Source organism: Diprion similis, chromosome 13, assembly GCF_021155765.1.
Source record: "Diprion similis isolate iyDipSimi1 chromosome 13, iyDipSimi1.1, whole genome shotgun sequence".
Lineage (NCBI taxonomy): Eukaryota > Metazoa > Arthropoda > Insecta > Hymenoptera > Diprionidae > Diprion > Diprion similis.
Genome location: NC_060117.1, coordinates 7,692,907 through 7,709,527, shown reverse-complemented (window position 1 = coordinate 7,709,527; position 16,621 = coordinate 7,692,907).

Genomic DNA, 16,621 nt, shown 5'->3' with positions numbered 1-16,621 from the left:
TAGTGATAAACCATATTTATTATAAATATCACTGACATTGAATAATATCACCGATATGAATATGATTACGTGTATTTTTTCGGGGCCAGTTGTGGAATTTAAATTTATCTAAGTTCTATTCGTCGTAAAGCTAATCACGGCAAGTGGCATATATGACTGCAGGATGGGCAGACGAACGGTAATTTGCTCACGTACTCATTTTCGTTCTTCACTTTGTAACTAACCATAACTGATAATGCTGTCCTGATTAGAAGGTACGACAATCCGTGATGAACCTCGATGAATATCAATGTGTCAATTCCAAACACTTGCCCGGAAGGAAGACCTGATGATGGAAAAAAAAGAATTTAGATCGTACGTGCGTCACGAGCATCATACGTTAATTTGTGTGTCGTGTTAATATTGAACTTAATATCTGCGAATTTATATCGGTCCGGAAATTTGCTTTAAATTTTAAATAAAACATATGAAGCTTATTGCATATGCAAAATTGATAAACCATTGACTTTACATATACACTATCTAAAAGCCTTCACTAATGTTTCACATTTCTCTGAATAAAATGCATAAGTACTCTGATGGAAATATGTGCACACTGTGGTAATGCATGAACAATCTGTCCAGAGGGCTATTGTAGGGGCAATTGTCTGTATGAAAATAAATGGAATCCTCTCATACAAATATTGTATTTTTTGTATTTTTAAAATTTTATTTGAGCAGGGAATCTGAATCATATTGAATATCAAAAAGATATTTTTAAACAGTAAATTTCTACAATTCAGACAAATCTTCAACGAATTAATTCGATTTTAATTTCGATGTATTTCGGGGAGTCGTCTAGAACGGATGTATTCCGACGAGAAATTTCAAACAAAAGTATCTCAGTCGACTGTACAAAATGGGTGCAGAGCTTCGTTTCACAATTACTGAATCGTCTTGCGAGATACGTCCGATCTCCATGGCCAAATGAAATATGTTTGTTTCTATAGGACCTGTAGATATGTCAATATTCCAGTCATTTTCGAAAAGTTGTGGCTCAAAATATTGATTTCAGCACTCGTTTCAATATTATTAGGAATCGTCAAAATTTTTCAGAGAAAATCCAAAGCATTTGCGTTGTTTTTCCATTCATCGTGGGGCAAAAATCTTTTTGCCTTCAAATCGATTCAAATGACCTTGTTCAGACCAATGAACCCCACGCATAGCAAAACATGAGATTTCTAAGATCGCAGCACCAATGGCTTGAAAATAAGAAGATAATACGAAGGAATTGATACATTCATTGATTTATATCAATGAAGGTGACGTCGAATAGTAACATTAAAATATCGTACATATCGTTTCCCGCAAAATGGCATGGAACCTGTGCGCAGACATGAGCTTAAACTCGACTTGTAGTATGCAAAACTGATAATCTAATATCACGTTTTTCATGTGCTATCTGTGGTTATGGATATTGCACTTCTTCTTCACCATAGGATAGTTGAATTTCTTATGTAATATTTATTCATTCTGGTGCATTTCTTTTTGGCCACCACACCAATACTATTTCAGAACTTGTTAAAGTTACTGTACACTAACACCAGATGACTTACTACTTCGATTAAGGCATATTGAATAAACGGTGAATGTGAAACTTTTTTCCTGTGACTTTGTACTTTCTCTTCCCCAACTCTTTTGCAAGTCGGTGCATATTTTATTCTTTGCGTCCGTCGGTTTTGATCTGTACCTCGCTCGACTAGCGATCACGAGCCTTCTCAAGCAGGCGGGCGTGCATTTAGATGAACTGCATCAACATCAGAACCAATCCGTCAGTCAGTCCGTATTTTTAGTCGACCTCCTCAATTCAGATGTTTTCCTGATACCAGGAGTAATTATTCGCAAAGCTTTCTCCAAAATAGCTTGTGAGCAAGCCATACTATGCCTTCTCAACGGAACAGGCATGCCATGAGACACACGGCATCGATATCGTGCGCAATCAATTATGCAGTCTCTGCTCTTAGTCATCCTCCTCGGTTCAGATGTTCTCCTGATACCAAAAGAATTTTGGGCTGAAATTTCTCCGATTCACTTAATTCTAAGTGGCTGTAGCATGTGAGCAAGCGATCACATGCCCTCTGTAACAAATAGGCATGCAATCAAGCACACAGTATCAACGTCGCAAGCAGTCAATCAATCACTCCCTGTTTTTGGAAGACCTCCTCGGCTCAGATGTTCTCCTGATACCAGGAGCAATTTTCGGCTGAAATTTTTCCGATTCGCTTAACTCTAAGTGGCTGTAGTATTTAAGCAAGCGATCACATGCCGTCTCTAGCAAACTGGCATGCAATCAAGCACACAGTATCAACGTCGCAAGCAGTCCCTGTTTTTGGAAGACCTCCTCGGCACAGATGTTCTCCTGATACCAGAAGCGATTTTCCGCTGAAATTTCTACGATTCGCTTAATTCGAAGTGGCTGTAGCATGTGAGCAAGCGATCACATGCCCTCCCTTGCAGACAGGCATGCAATCGAGCACACAGTATCAACGTTGCAAGCAGTCAATCAATCAGTCCCTGTTTTTGGAAGACCTCCTCGGCTCAGATGTTCTCCTGATACCAGGAGCAATTCTCGGCTAAAATTTCCCCGATTGGCTTAATTCTGAGTGGCTGTAGCATGGAAGCAAGCGATCACATGCCCTCCCTAGCAAACAGGCATGCAATCAAGCACACAGTATCAACGTCGCAAGCAGTCAATCAAGCAGTCCCTGTTTTTGGAAGACCTCCTCGGCTCAGATGTTCTCCTGATACCAGGAGCAATTTTCGGCTGAAATTTCTCCGATTCGCCTAATTCTAAGTGGCTGTAGCATGTAAGCAAGCGATCACATGCCCTCTCTAGCAAACAGACATGCAATCAAGGACACAGTATCAACGTCGCAAGCAGTCAATCAAGCAGTCCCTGTTTTTGGAAGACCTCCTCGGCTCAGATGTTCTCCTGATACCAAGAGCAATTTTCGGCTGAGATTTCTCCGATTCGCCTGATTCTAAGTGGCTGTAGCATGTGAGCAAGCGATCACATGCCCTCTCTAGCAAGCAGGCATGCGTTTAGACACGTAGCATCGATATCATGAGCAGTCAATCAAGCAGTCCCTGTTTTTGGAAGACCTCCTCGGCTCAGATGTTCTCCTGATACCAGGAGCAATTTTCGGCTGAAATTTCTCCGATTCGCCAGATTCTAAGTGGCTGTAGCATGTAAGCAAGCGATTACACGCACTCTCTATCAAACAGGCATGCAATCAAGCGCACAGTATCAACGTCGCAAGCAGTCAATCAAGCAGTCCCTGATTTTGGGAGACCTCCTCAGCTCGGATGTTCTCCTGATACCAGGAGCAATTCTCGGCTAAAATTTTCCGATTGGCTTCATTCTAAGTGGCTGTAGCATGGAAGCAAGCGATCACATGCCCTCCCTAGCAAACAGGCATGCAATCAAGCACACAGTATCAACGTCGCAAGCAGTTAATCAAGCAGTCCCTGTTTTTGGAAGACCTCCTCGGCTCAGATGTTCTCCTGATACCAGGAGCAATTTTCGGCTAAAATTTCTCCGATTTGCCTAATTCTAAGTGGCTGTGGCATGTAAGCAAGCGATCACGTGCCCTCCCTTGCAAAAAGACATGCAATCGAGCACACAGTATTAACGTTGCAAGCAGTCAATCAAGCAGTCCTTGTTTTTGGAAGACCTCCTCAGCTGAGATGTTCTCCTGATACCAGGAGCAATTTTCGGCTGAAATTTCTCCGATTCGCTTAATTCTGAGTGGCTGTAGCATGTAAGCAAGCGATCACATGCCCTCTTCAGCAAGCAGGCATGCGTTTAGACACGTAGCATCGATATTATAAGCAGTTAATCAAGCAGTTCCTGTATTTGGAAGACCTCCTCGGCTCAGATGTGCTCCTGATACCAAGAGCAATTTTCGGCTGAAATTTCTGCGATTCGCCTAATTCTCAGTGGCTGTAGCATGTAAGCAAGCGATTACACGCACTCTCTTCCAAACAGGCATGCAATCAAGCACAGAGTATCAACGTCGCAAGCAGTCAATCATTCAGTCCCTGTTTTTGGAAGACCTCCTCGGCTCAGATGTTCTCCTGATACCAGGAGCAATTTTCGGCTGAAATTTCTCCGATTCGCCTAATTCTAAGTGGCTGTAGCATGTAAGCAAGCGATCACATGCCCTCCCTTGCAAACAGGCATGCAATCGAGCACACAGTATCAACGTCGCAAGCAGTCAATCAATCAGTCCCTGTTTTTAGAAGACCTCCTCGGCTCAGATGTTCTCCTGATACCAGGAGCAATTTGTGGCTAAAATTTCTCCGATTCGCTTAATTCTAAGTGGCTGTAGCATGTAAGCAAGCGATCGAATGCCCTCCCTAGCAAACAGGCATGCAATCGAGCACACAGTATTAACGTCGCAATCAGTCAATCAAGCAGTCCCTGTTTTTGTAAGACCTCCTCGGCTCAGATGTTCTCCTGATACCAGGAGCAATTTTCGGCTGAAATTTTTGCGATTCGCCTAATTCTCAGTGGCTGTAGCATGTAAGCAAGCGATCACATGCCCTCCCTTGCAAACAGGCATGCAATCAAGCACAGAGTATCAACGTCGCAAGCAGTCAATCAATCAGTCCCTGTTTTTGGAAGACCTCCTCGGCTCAGATGTTCTCCTAATACCAGGAGCAATTTTCGGCTAAAATTTCTCCGATTCGCTTAATTCTAAGTGGCTGTAGCATGTAAGCAAGCGATCAAATGCCCTCCCTAGCAAACAGGCATGCAATCAAGCACACAGTATCAACGTCGCAAGCAGTCGATCAAGCAGTCCCTGTTTTTGGGAGACCTCCTCGGGTCAGATGTTCTCCTGATACCAGGAGCAATTTTCGGCTAAAATTTCTCCGATTCGCTTAATTCTCAGTGGCTGTAGCATGTAAGCAAGCGATCACATGCCCTCCCTTGCAAACAGGCATGCAATCGAGCACACAGTATTAACGTCGCAATCAGTCAATCAAGCAGTCCCTGTTTTTGGAAGACCTCCTCGGCTCAGATGTTCTCCTGATACCAGGAGCAATTTTCGGCTAAAATTTCTCCGATTCGCTTAATTCTCAGTGGCTGTAGCATGTAAGCAAGCGATCACATGCCCTCCCTAGCAAACAGGCATGCAATCAAGCACACAGTATCAACGTCGCAATCAGTCAATCAAGCAGTCCCTGTTTTTGAAAGACCTCCTCGGCTCAGATGTTTTCCTGATACCAGAAGCAATTTTCGGCTAAAATTTCTCCGATTCGCTTAATTCTAAGTGGCTGTAGCATGTAAGCAAGCGATCGAATGCCCTCCCTAGCAAACAGGCATGCAATCGAGCACACAGTATTAACGTCGCAATCAGTCAATCAAGCAGTCCCTGTTTTTGGAAGACCTCCTCGGCTCAGATGTTCTCCTGATACCAGGAGCAATTTTCGGCTGAAATTTTTGCGATTCGCCTAATTCTCAGTAGCTGTAGCATGTAAGCAAGCGATTACACGCACTCTCTTTCAAACAGGCATGCAATCAAGCACAGAGTATCAACGTCGCAAGCAGTCAATCAATCAGTCCCTGTTTTTGGAAGACCTCCTCGGCTCAGATGTTCTCCTGATACCAGGAGCAATTTTCGGCTAAAATTTCTCCGATTCGCTCAATTTTAAGTGGCTGTAGCATGTAAGCAAGCGATTACACGCACTCTCTTCCAAACAGGCATGCAATCAAGCACAGAGTATCAACGTCGCAAGCAGTCAATCAATCAGTCCCTGTTTTTGGAAGACCTCCTCGGCTCAGATGTTCTCCTGATACCAGGAGCAATTTTCGGCTAAAATTTCTCCGATTCGCTTAATTCTAAGTGGCTGTAGCATGTAAGCAAGCGATCACATGCCCTCCCTTGCAAACAGGCATGCAATCGAGCACACAGTATTAACGTCGCAATCAGTCAATCAAGCAGTCCCTGTTTTTGGAAGACCTCCTCGGCTCAGATGTTCTCCTGATACCAGGAGCAATTTTCGGCTGAAATTTCTCCGATTCGCCTGATTCTAAGTGGCTGTGGCATGGAAGCAAGCGATCACATGCCCTCCCTAGCAAACAGGCATGCAATCAAGCACACAGTATCAACGTCGCAAGCAGTCAATCAAGCAGTCCCTGTTTTTGGAAGACCTCCTCGGCTCAGATGTTCTCCTGATAACAGGAGCAATTTTCGGCTGAAATTTCTCCGATTCGCCTAATTCTAAGTGGCTGTAGCATGTAAGCAACCGATCACATGCCCTCTCTAGCGAACAGACATGCAATCAAGGACACAGTATCAACGTCGCAAGCAGTCAATCAAGCAGTCCCTGTTTTTGGAAGACCTCCTCGGCTCAGATGTTCTCCTGATACCAAGAGCAATTTTCGGCTAAGATTTCTCCGATTCGCCTGATTCTAAGTGGCTGTAGCATGTGAGCAAGCGATCACATGCCCTCTCTAGCAAGCAGGCATGCGTTTAGACACGTAGCATCGATATCATGAGCAGTCAATCAAGCAGTCCCTGTTTTTGGAAGACCTCCTCGGCTCAGATGTTCTCCTGATACCAGGAGCAATTTTCGGCTGAAATTTCTCCGATTCGCCAGATTCTAAGTGGCTGTAGCATGTAAGCAAGCGATTACACGCACTCTCTATCAAACAGGCATGCAATCAAGCACACAGTATCAACGTCGCAAGCAGTCAATCAAGCAGTCCCTGATTTTGGAAGACCTCCTCAGCTCGGATGTTCTCCTGATACCAGGAGCAATTCTCGGCTAAAATTTTCCGATTGGCTTCATTCTAAGTGGCTGTAGCATGGAAGCAAGCGATCACATGCCCTCCCTAGCAAACAGGCATGCAATCAAGCACACAGTATCAACGTCGCAAGCAGTTAATCAAGCAGTCCCTGTTTTTGAAAGACCTCCTCGGCTCAGATGTTCTCCTGATACCAGGAGCAATTTTCGGCTAAAATTTCTCTGATTCGCTTAATTCTAAGTGGCTGTAGCATGTAAGCAAGCGATCACATGCCCTCCCTTGCAAACAGGCATGCAATCGAGCACACAGTATTAACGTCGCAATCAGTCGATCAAGCAGTCCCTGTTTTTGGAAGACCTCCTCGGCTCAGATGTTCTCCTGATACCAGGAGCAATTTTCGGCTAAAATTTCTCCGATTTGCCTAATTCTAAGTGGCTGTGGCATGTAAGCAAGCGATCACGTGCCCTCCCTTGCAAACAGACATGCAATCGAGCACACAGTATTAACGTTGCAAGCAGTCAATCAAGCAGTCCTTGTTTTTGAAGACCTCCTCAGCTGAGATGTTCTCCTGATACCAGGAGCAATTTTCGGCTGAAATTTCTCCGATTCGCTTAATTCTGAGTGGCTGTAGCATGTAAGCAAGCGATCACATGCCCTCTTCAGCAAGCAGGCATGCGTTTAGACACGTAGCATCGATATTATAATCAGTTAATCAAGCAGTTCCTGTATTTGGAAGACCTCCTCGGCTCAGATGTGCTCCTGATACCAAGAGCAATTTTCGGCTGGAATTTCTGCGATTCGCCTAATTCTCAGTGGCTGTAGCATGTAAGCAAGCGATTACACGCACTCTCTTCCAAACAGGCATGCAATCAAGCACAGAGTATCAACGTCGCAAGCAGTCAATCATTCAGTCCCTGTTTTTGGAAGACCTCCTCGGCTCAGATGTTCTCCTGATACCAGGAGCAAGTTTCGGCTGAAATTTCTCCGATTCTCCTAATTCTAAGTGGCTGTAGCATGTAAGCAAGCGATCACATGCCCTCCCTTGCAAACAGGCATGCAATCGAGCACACAGTATCAACGTCGCAAGCAGTCAATCAATCAGTCCCTGTTTTCGGAAGACCTCCTCGGCTCGGATGTTCTCCTGATACCAGGAGCAATTTTCAGCTAAAATTTCTCCGATTCGCTTAATTCTAAGTGGCTGTAGCATGTAAGCAAGCGATCACATGCCCTCCCTTGCAAACAGGCATGCAATCGAGCACACAGTATTAACGTCGCAATCAGTCAATCAAGCAGTCCCTGTTTTTGGAAGACCTCCTCGGCTCAGATGTTTTCCTGATACCAGGAGCAATTTTCGGCTAAAATTTCTCCGATTCGCTTAATTCTAAGTGGCTGTAGCATGTAAGCAAGCGATCGAATGCCCTCCCTAGCAAACAGGCATGCAATCGAGCACACAGTATCAACGTCGCAAGCAGTCGATCAAGCAGTCCCTGTTTTTGGGAGACCTCCTCGGGTCAGATGTTCTCCTGATACCAGGAGCAATTCTCGGCTAAAATTTCTCCGCTTCGCTTAATTCTAAGTAGCTGTAGCATGTAAGCAAGCGATCACATGCCCTCCCTAGCAAACAGGCATGCAATCGAGCACACAGTATCAACGTCGCAAGCAGTCGATCAAGCAGTCCCTGTTTTTGGGAGACCTCCTCAGCTCGGATGTGCTCCTGATACCAGGAGCAATTTTCGGCTAAAATTTCTCCGATTCGCTTAATTCTAAGTGGCTGTAGCATGTAAGCAAGCGATCGAATGCCCTCCCTAGCGAACAGGCATGCAATCAAGCACACAGTATCAACGTCGCAAGCAGTCGATCAAGCAGTCCCTGTTTTTGGGAGACCTCCTCGGGTCAGATGTTCTCCTGATACCAGGAGCAATTCTCGGCTAAAATTTCTCCGCTTCGCTGAATTCTAAGTAGCTGTAGCATGTAAGCAAGCGATCACATGCCCTCCCTAGCAAACAGGCATGCAATCGAGCACACAGTATCAACGTCGCAAGCAGTCAATCAAGCAGTCCCAGTTTTTGGGAGACTTCCTCGGCTCAGATGTGCTCCTGATACCAGAAGCAGTTTTCCGCCGAAGTTTCTGCGATTCGCCTAATTCTCAGTGGCTGTAGCATGTAAGCAAGCGATTACACGCACTCTCTTTCAAACAGGCATGCAATCAAGCACAGAGTATCAACGTCGCAAGCAGTCAATCAATCAGTCCCTGTTTTTGGAAGACCTCCTCGGCTCAGATGTTCTCCTGATAACAGGAGCAATTTTCAGCTGAAATTTCTCCGATTCGCCTAATTCTAAGTGGCTGTAGCATGTAAGCAAGCGATCACATGCCCTCTCTAGCGAACAGACATGCAATCAAGGACACAGTATCAACGTCGCAAGCAGTCAATCAAGCAGTCCCTGTTTTTGGAAGACCTCCTCGGCTCAGATGTTCTCCTGATACCAAGAGCAATTTTCGGCTGAGATTTCTCTGATTCGCCTGATTCTAAGTGGCTGTAGCATGTGAGCAAGCGATCACATGCCCTCTCCAGCAAGCAGGCATGCGTTTAGACACGTAGCATCGATATCATGAGCAGTCAATCAAGCAGTCCCTGTTTTTGGAAGACCTCCTCGGCTCAGATGTTCTCCTGATACCAGGAGCAATTTTCGGCTGAAATTTCTCCGATTCGCCAGATTCTAAGTGGCTGTAGCATGTAAGCAAGCGATTACACGCACTCTCTATCAAACAGGCATGCAATCAAGCACACAGTATCAACGTCGCAAGCAGTCAATCAAGCAGTCCCTGATTTTGGAAGACCTCCTCAGCTCGGATGTTCTCCTGATACCAGGAGCAATTCTCGGCTAAAATTTTCCGATTGGCTTCATTCTAAGTGGCTGTAGCATGGAAGCAAGCGATCACATGCCCTCCCTAGCAAACAGGCATGCAATCAAGCACACAGTATCAACGTCGCAAGCAGTTAATCAAGCAGTCCCTGTTTTTGAAAGACCTCCTCGGCTCAGATGTTCTTCTGATACCAGGAGCAATTTTCGGCTAAAATTTCTCTGATTCGCTTAATTCTAAGTGGCTGTAGCATGTAAGCAAGCGATCACATGCCCTCCCTTGCAAACAGGCATGCAATCGAGCACACAGTATTAACGTCGCAATCAGTCAATCAAGCAGTCCCTGTTTTTGGAAGACCTCCTCGGCTCAGATGTTCTCCTGATACCAGGAGCAATTTTCGGCTAAAATTTCTCCGATTTGCCTAATTCTAAGTGGCTGTGGCATGTAAGCAAGCGATCACGTGCCCTCCCTTGCAAACAGACATGCAATCGAGCACACAGTATTAACGTTGCAAGCAGTCAATCAAGCAGTCCTTGTTTTTGAAGACCTCCTCAGCTGAGATGTTCTCCTGATACCAGGAGCAATTTTCGGCTGAAATTTCTCCGATTCGCTTAATTCTGAGTGGCTGTAGCATGTAAGCAAGCGATCACATGCCCTCTTCAGCAAGCAGGCATGCGTTTAGACACGTAGCATCGATATTATAATCAGTTAATCAAGCAGTTCCTGTATTTGGAAGACCTCCTCGGCTCAGATGTGCTCCTGATACCAAGAGCAATTTTCGGCTGGAATTTCTGCGATTCGCCTAATTCTCAGTGGCTGTAGCATAAAAGCAAGCGATTACACGCACTCTCTTCCAAACAGGCATGCAATCAAGCACAGAGTATCAACGTCGCAAGCAGTCAATCATTCAGTCCCTGTTTTTGGAAGACCTCCTCGGCTCAGATGTTCTCCTGATACCAGGAGCAAGTTTCGGCTGAAATTTCTCCGATTCTCCTAATTCTAAGTGGCTGTAGCATGTAAGCAAGCGATCACATGCCCTCCCTTGCAAACAGGCATGCAATCGAGCACACAGTATCAACGTCGCAAGCAGTCAATCAATCAGTCCCTGTTTTCGGAAGACCTCCTCGGCTCGGATGTTCTCCTGATACCAGGAGCAATTTTCAGCTAAAATTTCTCCGATTCGCTTAATTCTAAGTGGCTGTAGCATGTAAGCAAGCGATCACATGCCCTCCCTTGCAAACAGGCATGCAATCGAGCACACAGTATTAACGTCGCAATCAGTCAATCAAGCAGTCCCTGTTTTTGGAAGACCTCCTCGGCTCAGATGTTTTTCTGATACCAGGAGCAATTTTCGGCTAAAATTTCTCCGATTCGCTTAATTCTAAGTGGCTGTAGCATGTAAGCAAGCGATCGAATGCCCTCCCTAGCAAACAGGCATGCAATCGAGCACACAGTATCAACGTCGCAAGCAGTCGATCAAGCAGTCCCTGTTTTTGGGAGACCTCCTCGGGTCAGATGTTCTCCTGATACCAGGAGCAATTCTCGGCTAAAATTTCTCCGCTTCGCTTAATTCTAAGTAGCTGTAGCATGTAAGCAAGCGATCACATGCCCTCCCTAGCAAACAGGCATGCAATCGAGCACACAGTATCAACGTCGCAAGCAGTCGATCAAGCAGTCCCTGTTTTTGGGAGACCTCCTCAGCTCGGATGTGCTCCTGATACCAGGAGCAATTTTCGGCTAAAATTTCTCCGATTCGCTTAATTCTAAGTGGCTGTAGCATGTAAGCAAGCGATCGAATGCCCTTCCTAGCGAACAGGCATGCAATCAAGCACACAGTATCAACGTCGCAAGCAGTCGATCAAGCAGTCCCTGTTTTTGGGAGACCTCCTCGGGTCAGATGTTCTCCTGATACCAGGAGCAATTCTCGGCTAAAATTTCTCCGCTTCGCTGAATTCTAAGTAGCTGTAGCATGTAAGCAAGCGATCACATGCCCTCCCTAGCAAACAGGCATGCAATCGAGCACACAGTATCAACGTCGCAAGCAGTCAATCAAGCAGTCCCTGTTTTTGGGAGACCTCCTCGGCTCAGATGTGCTCCTGATACCAGAAGCAGTTTTCCGCCGAAGTTTCTGCGATTCGCCTTATTCTCAGTGGCTGTAGCATGTAAGCAAGCGATTACACGCACTCTCTTTCAAACAGGCATGCAATCAAGCACAGAGTATCAACGTCGCAAGCAGTCAATCAATCAGTCCCTGTTTTTGGAAGACCTCCTCGGCTCAGATGTTCTCCTGATAACAGGAGCAATTTTCGGCTGAAATTTCTCCGATTCGCCTAATTCTAAGTGGCTGTAGCATGTAAGCAAGCGATCACATGCCCTCTCTAGCGAACAGACATGCAATCAAGGACACAGTATCAACGTCGCAAGCAGTCAATCAAGCAGTCCCTGTTTTTGGAAGACCTCCTCGGCTCAGATGTTCTCCTGATACCAAGAGCAATTTTCGGCTGAGATTTCTCTGATTCGCCTGATTCTAAGTGGCTGTAGCATGTGAGCAAGCGATCACATGCCCTCTCCAGCAAGCAGGCATGCGTTTAGACACGTAGCATCGATATCATGAGCAGTCAATCAAGCAGTCCCTGTTTTTGGAAGACCTCCTCGGCTCAGATGTTCTCCAGATACCAGGAGCAATTTTCGGCTGAAATTTTTCCGATTCGCCAGATTCTAAGTGGCTGTAGCATGTAAGCAAGCGATTACACGCACTCTCTATCAAACAGGCATGCAATCAAGCACACAGTATCAACGTCGCAAGCAGTCAATCAAGCAGTCCCTGATTTTGGGAGACCTCCTCAGCTCGGATGTTCTCCTGATACCAGGAGCAATTCTCGGCTAAAATTTTCCGATTGGCTTCATTCTAAGTGGCTGTAGCATGGAAGCAAGCGATCACATGCCCTCCCTAGCAAACAGGCATGCAATCAAGCACACAGTATCAACGTCGCAAGCAGTTAATCAAGCAGTCCCTGTTTTTGAAAGACCTCCTCGGCTCAGATGTTCTCCTGATACCAGGAGCAATTTTCGGCTAAAATTTCTCCGATTCGCTTAATTCTAAGTGGCTGTAGCATGTAAGCAAGCGATCACATGCCCTCCCTTGCAAACAGGCATGCAATCGAGCACACAGTATTAACGTCGCAATCAGTCAATCAAGCAGTCCCTGTTTTTGGAAGACCTCCTCGGCTCAGATGTTCTCCTGATACCAGGAGCAATTTTCGGCTAAAATTTCTCTGATTCGCTTAATTCTAAGTGGCTGTAGCATGTAAGCAAGCGATCACATGCCCTCCCTTGCAAACAGGCATGCAATCGAGCACACAGTATCAACGTCGCAATCAGTCAATCAAGCAGTCCCTGTTTTTGGAAGACCTCCTCGGCTCAGATGTTCTCCTGATACCAGGAGCAATTTTCGGCTGAAATTTCTCCGATTCGCTTAATTCTAAGTGGCTGTAGCATGTAAGCAAGCGATCGAGTGCCCTCCCTAGCAAACAGGCATGCAATCGAGCACACAGTATCAACGTCGCAATCAGTCAATCAAGCAGTCCCTGTTTTTGGAAGACCTCCTCGGCTCAGATGTTCTCCTGATACCAGGAGCAATTTTGGGCTGAAATTTTTGCGATTCGCCCAATTCTCAGTGGCTGTAGCATGTAAGCAAGCGATTACACGCACTCTCTTTCGAACAGGCATGCAATCAAGCACAGAGTATCAACGTCGCAAGCAGTCAATCAATCAGTCCCTGTTTTTGGAAGACCTCCTCGGCTCAGATGTTCTCCTGATACCAGGAGACATTTTCGGCTAAAATTTCTCCGATTCGCCTAATTCTAAGTGGCTGTAGCATGTAAGCAAGCGATTACACGCACTCTCTTTCAAACAGGCATGCAATCGAGCACACAGTATTAACGTCGCAAGCAGTCAATCAAGCAGTCCCTGTTTTTGGAAGACCTCCTCGGCTCAGATGTTTTCCTGATACCAGGAGCAATTTTCGGCTAAAATTTCTCCGATTTGCTTAATTCTAAGTGGCTGTAGCATGTAAGCAAGCGATCGAATGCCCTCCCTAGCAAACAGGCATGCAATCAAGCACACAGTATTAACGTCGCAATCAGTCAATCAAGCAGTCCCTGTTTTTGGAAGACCTCCTCGGCTCAGATGTTCTCCTGATACCAGGAGCAATTTTCGGCTGAAATTTTTGCGATTCGCCTAATTCTCAGTGGCTGTAGCATGTGAGCAAGCGATTACACGCACTCTCTTTCAAACAGGCATGCAATCAAGCACAGAGTATCAACGTCGCAAGCATTCAATCAATCAGTCCCTGTTTTTGGAAGACCTCCTCGGCTCAGATGTTCTCCTGATACCAGGAGCAATTTTCGGCTAAAATTCCTCCGATTCGCCTAATTCTAAGTGGCTGTAGCATGTAAGCAAGCGATCGAATGCCCTCCCTAGCAAACAGGCATGCAATCAAGCACACAGTATCAACGTCGCAAGCAGTCGATCAAGCAGTCCCTGTTTTTGGGAGACCTCCTCGGGTCAGATGTGCTCCTGATACCAGGAGCAATTTTCGGCTAAAATTTCTCCGATTCGCTTAATTCTAAGTGGCTGTAGCATGTAAGCAAGCGATCACATGCCCTCCCTTGCAAACAGGCATGCAACCGAGCACACAGTATTAACGTCGCAATCAGTCAATCAAGCAGTCCCTGTTTTTGGAAGACCTCCTCGGCTCAGATGTTCTCCTGATACCAGGAGCAATTTTCGGCTGAAATTTTTTCGATTCGCCTAATTCTAAGTGGCTGTAGCATGTAAGCTAGCGATCACATGCCCTCCCTTGCAAACAGGCATGCAATCGAGCACACAGTATCAACGTCGCAAGCAGTTAATTAATCAGTCCCTGTTTTTAGAAGACCTCCTTGGCTCAAATGTTCTTCTGATACCAGGAGCAATTTTCGGCTAAAATTTCTCCGATTCGCTTAATTCTAAGTGGCTGTAGCATGTGAGCAAGCGATCGAATGCCCTCCCTAGCAAACAGGCATGCAATCAAGCACACAGTATCAACGTCGCAAGCAGTCAATCAAGCAGTCCCTGTTTTTGGGAGACCTCCTCGGCTCAGATGTGCTCCTGATACCAGAAGCAGTTTTCCGCTGAAGTTTCTGCGATTCGCCTAATTCTCAGTGGCTGTAGCATGTAAGCAAGCGATTACACGCACTCTCTTTCAAACAGGCATGCAATCGAGCACACAGTATTAACGTCGCAATCAGTCAATTAAGCAGTCCCTGTTTTTGGAAGACCTCCTCGGCTCAGATGTTTTCACGATACCAGGAGCAATTTTCGGCTAAAATTTCTCCGATTCGCTTAATTCTAAGTGGCTGTAGCATGTAAGCAAGCAATCGAATGCCCTCCCTAGCAAACAGGCATGCAATCGAGCACACAGTATCAACGTCGCAAGCAGTCAATCAAGCAGTCCCTGTTTTTGGAAGACCTCCTCGGCTCAGATGTGCTCCTGATACCAGAAGCAGTTTTCCGCCGAAGTTTCTGCGATTCGCCTAATTCTCAGTGGCTGTAGCATGTAAGCAAGCAATCGAATGCCCTCCCTAGCAAACAGGCATGCAATCAAGCACACAGTATTAACGTCGCAATCAGTCATTCAAGCAGTCCCTGTTTTTGAAAGACCTCCTCGGCTCAGATGTTCTCCTGATACCAGGAGCAATTTTCGGCTGAAATTTTTGCGATTCGCCTAATTCTCAGTGGCTGTAGCATGTAAGCAAGCGATTACACGCACTCTCTTTCAAACAGGCATGCAATCAAGCACAGAGTATCAACGTCGCAAGCAGTCAATCAATCAGTCCCTGTTTTTGGAAGACCTCCTCGGCTCAGATGTTCTCCAGATACCAGGAGCAATTTTCGGCTGAAATTTTTCCGATTCGCCAGATTCTAAGTGGCTGTAGCATGTAAGCAAGCGATTACACGCACTCTCTATCAAACAGGCATGCAATCAAGCACACAGTATCAACGTCGCAAGCAGTCAATCAAGCAGTCCCTGATTTTGGGAGACCTCCTCAGCTCGGATGTTCTCCTGATACCAGGAGCAATTCTCGGCTAAAATTTTCCGATTGGCTTCATTCTAAGTGGCTGTAGCATGGAAGCAAGCGATCACATGCCCTCCCTAGCAAACAGGCATGCAATCAAGCACACAGTATCAACGTCGCAAGCAGTCAATCAAGCAGTCCCTGATTTTGGGAGACCTCCTCAGCTCGGATGTTCTCCTGATACCAGGAGCAATTCTCGGCTAAAATTTTCCGATTGGCTTCATTCTAAGTGGCTGTAGCATGGAAGCAAGCGATCACATGCCCTCCCTAGCAAACAGGCATGCAATCAAGCACACAGTATCAACGTCGCAAGCAGTTAATCAAGCAGTCCCTGTTTTTGAAAGACCTCCTCGGCTCAGATGTTCTCCTGATACCAGGAGCAATTTTCGGCTAAAATTTCTCCGATTCGCTTAATTCTAAGTGGCTGTAGCATGTAAGCAAGCGATCACATGCCCTCCCTTGCAAACAGGCATGCAATCGAGCACACAGTATTAACGTCGCAATCAGTCAATCAAGCAGTCCCTGTTTTTGGAAGACCTCCTCGGCTCAGATGTTCTCCTGATACCAGGAGCAATTTTCGGCTAAAATTTCTCTGATTCGCTTAATTCTAAGTGGCTGTAGCATGTAAGCAAGCGATCACATGCCCTCCCTTGCAAACAGGCATGCAATCGAGCACACAGTATCAACGTCGCAATCAGTCAATCAAGCAGTCCCTGTTTTTGGAAGACCTCCTCGGCTCAGATGTTCTCCTGATACCAGGAGCAATTTTCGGCTGAAATTTCTCCGATTCGCTTAATTCTAAGTGGCTGTAGCATGTAAGCAAGCGATCGAGTGCCCTCCCTAGCA